This window comes from Salmo salar, chromosome ssa24, assembly GCF_905237065.1.
Source record: "Salmo salar chromosome ssa24, Ssal_v3.1, whole genome shotgun sequence".
Classification (NCBI taxonomy): Eukaryota; Metazoa; Chordata; class Actinopteri; order Salmoniformes; family Salmonidae; genus Salmo; species Salmo salar.
In genome coordinates, this window is record NC_059465.1 from 13,514,646 (window position 1) to 13,517,964 (window position 3,319).

Genomic DNA, 3,319 nt, shown 5'->3' on the forward strand with positions numbered 1-3,319 from the left:
TGTCAGCAGTTCCTGCAAGAGGAAGGCATTGATGCTATGGACCGCCCGTTCCCCAGACCTGAATCCAATTGAGCACATCTGGGACATCATGACTCGCTCCATCCACCAACGCCACGTTGCACCACAGACTGTCCAGGAGTTGGCGGATGCTTTAGTCCAGGTCTGGGAGGAGATCCCTCAGGAGACCATCCGCCACCTCATCAGGAGCATGCCCAGGCGTTGTAGGGAGGTCATACAGGCACGTGGAGGCCACACACACTACTGAGCCTCATTTTGACTTGTTTTAAGGACATTACATCAAAGTTGGATCAGCCTGTAGTGTGGTTTTCCACTTTAATTTTGAGTGTGACTCCAAATCCAGACCTCCATGGGTTGATAAATTGGATTTCCATAGATTAATTTTGTGTGATTTTGTTGTCAGCACATTCAACTATGTAAAGAAAAAAGTATTTAATAAGATTATTTAATTCATTCAGATCTAGGATGTGTTATTTTAGTGTTTCCTTAATTTTTTTGAGCAGTGTATATACCATCTATCAATACAGATACAGTAGCAATATTAGTCAACCCTGTCTTATGCATTTGGCCACAGGTTCTCATCCACGTCACATATTATGTCATCTTGGGCAATACACCTAGGAAAGAATCTTTTGGCATGCCTGGTCCATCCCTGGCAATCTTCTGCAGATATGTCCAGGCATCCAGCATTCATTGCATCCAGGTGAGACATTTAATCATGTGGTCATTAACCTTGGTCATTAACCTTCCACCTCCATGAGAAAAATAATTCCTCTATGGGGTTGAGGAATAGAGAGTAAGGAAGGAGGAAAAGTGACATCATCCTGTGATGGGGTCCTGTGTGGCTCAGTTGGTAGAGCATGGTGTTTGCAATGCCAGGGTTGTGGGTTTGATTCCCACGGGGGACCAGTATGGGGGGAAAAAGTATGAAATGTATGCATTCACTACTGTAAGTTGCTCTGGATAAGAGCGTCTGCTAAATGACTAAAATGTAATGGGCTGCAAACCACTCTGTGACTGCACGGGAGTGGTGAAATGCCACATTGTCCCATACAATTACAAATGTTGGCTGTTTTTGCCTCACTGCAACCCTTTCCTCACCTGGTACAACCCTTCCATAGAGGTCACCCAGGAATGAAATGAGACGCTTGGTATTGTATGGCCCAATTAGCAGTTTGTGTAACAGCAATCCATCAGAGGATATTGCTGCACACATTGTGATGTTGGCACCCCTCTGGCCCGGGACATCCACTGTGGCTCTTTTTCCAATCCCATTCCTTCCTCGCCGCCGTGTTTTGGCCAAGTTGAAACCAGATATTCAAAGATGAATATGTGGGTTGTTTGCCTTGCTTCAATCTCCATGACTCTCTCAAATAAATCCACAAGGCTATTACGGTAGTTTACATTATACCTTAAAACATGCCATTGTGTGCCTCTGCCCTGTTTGGTTTTGTTCAAAACCAGTTCTGTATTTTATAGTCATCTTACCTGGACTCAGGGGCGGAAATCCCGGGGGGGACGGGGGGGCCACGACCCCCCCATCCTGGGAAAAATATGATTTGTCCCCCCAAATATATCACTAGAAACATAACTATGTAATTTAAATAATATTAATAATACGCAATGAAAGCAATTGTGCTGATTATAGACACTTAATAGCACGTTTTTAAGTTTCAAAAGATTGCGACCCCCCCGCCCTATGACTCACATTGGTTTGATCCACTGCCAGTTCCTTAGCTTGCTACGTAACTGCCGTGAGGTTCATCCAGTCAATCGCGCACACACACACTAGCTGAATATGCAGAGCTAGCGCGCAAATATTAACTATTAAGCTAGCTAGTACCTATTCCATTTATGTGGCGTCGTCAAAGATGGAATCAGCATGCAGCATGCAGAAGTCCAAACTGAACAGAACTACACTCTCATCTACCATTGTCTTAAATATATTTAATGGTCTCGTTGCAAAAGCTAAATTGTCGCAAGGGAACTTTTATTTATTTAATTTCACCTTTATTTAACCCGGGTAGCAAAGATTATAGCAAACACCACTGAAACTGAATTGATGCTCGCTAGCTTTGCAAATTCAGCTATTGTTGGAAGCCAGCCAATATGAAACAAACTATTACAATTACAAAAGGTTGCAGCATATGTTGTGTAAATGGTGAACTCATACAGCTGTCAACTCTTGTCATTTTAATCCGTTTCACATTTGCTAGCTACCTTTTAGATCGCAGCCCATATAGAATGATTGAAGATGATAGAAGCCCATCTCCTACTGTAAATAACCTACCTGTAAATAACCTGTGTGTAGCCAGCCAGCCAGCCAGGTAGAAAAATGGCAGAAAAATAAAAGACGGACATCAGAGTATTTTTCAATACACCAAAACGCATAGTAAGAACCCTAGTAGCCTAATATCTCAAAGACTAGTTGATAAAATGTTCATAAGAAATAAATGAAATTCTAATGGAAATGTTTCACAATGATGTCATTAGGCAGAGCAGGCAACAGATGGCACACAGACAGCAGAGTTGGGGACAGATATGCAGGGACAGACTGGCAGAGACAGGGAGTCTCAGGTAAGTTTGTTGAGTCTTTGTTTGGCAACATTATGAAAGGTTCTCAATTTTTTTTACTTGTAAAATAAGAACATAATTGGAAAATGCCATGGATACCCCCACTCTCAACTTAAACTGGTGACTGAACTAAGATTTGTTAAAGGCAATGGTATTGCTGTTGTGATTAGTTGTGTAGTTTTGGGTACCGGTAGTTAGGAGTACGGCAAACACCTTATTTCTTTGGTTCCTCAATATACATTTACCATATTACAATGTAGGCTATGTGTTACAGCACTACTTTTGGTGTCCCCCTCTGGAATTGCTCTTGAGAAAATGTCATGTAATTGTCCCCTCCAAAGTGGATATGAGATTTTCGCCCCTGCCTGAACTTATTGGTCCCTGAGTTGCTTGACTCATACAGAGTTCCTCTCAAAGGGGACAGTGTACAACTGCTTCATCCTGACTTAATGTTGTTTCAGGACTCTAGAAATATTTGTTATGCTTACATTGTCTGCCAACACTCGTCCCGGATCTCTGTCAGTTTTATGCCATTGTTTCTGATGACCACGATTGCAGTTTCCTGCACAGCAGTGAAAATCCTACCTCTCCCGCCTGTAGGAGGTAACCGTTGGGTCCTTAGCAGAAATACAAAAACAATTACAATTACACACAAGTAGGTTTGGAGGCTTTGCTCAATTTACTTCTGTAATGTGCAGTTCAGTCAGATGCGCTTGCAGAATGCACA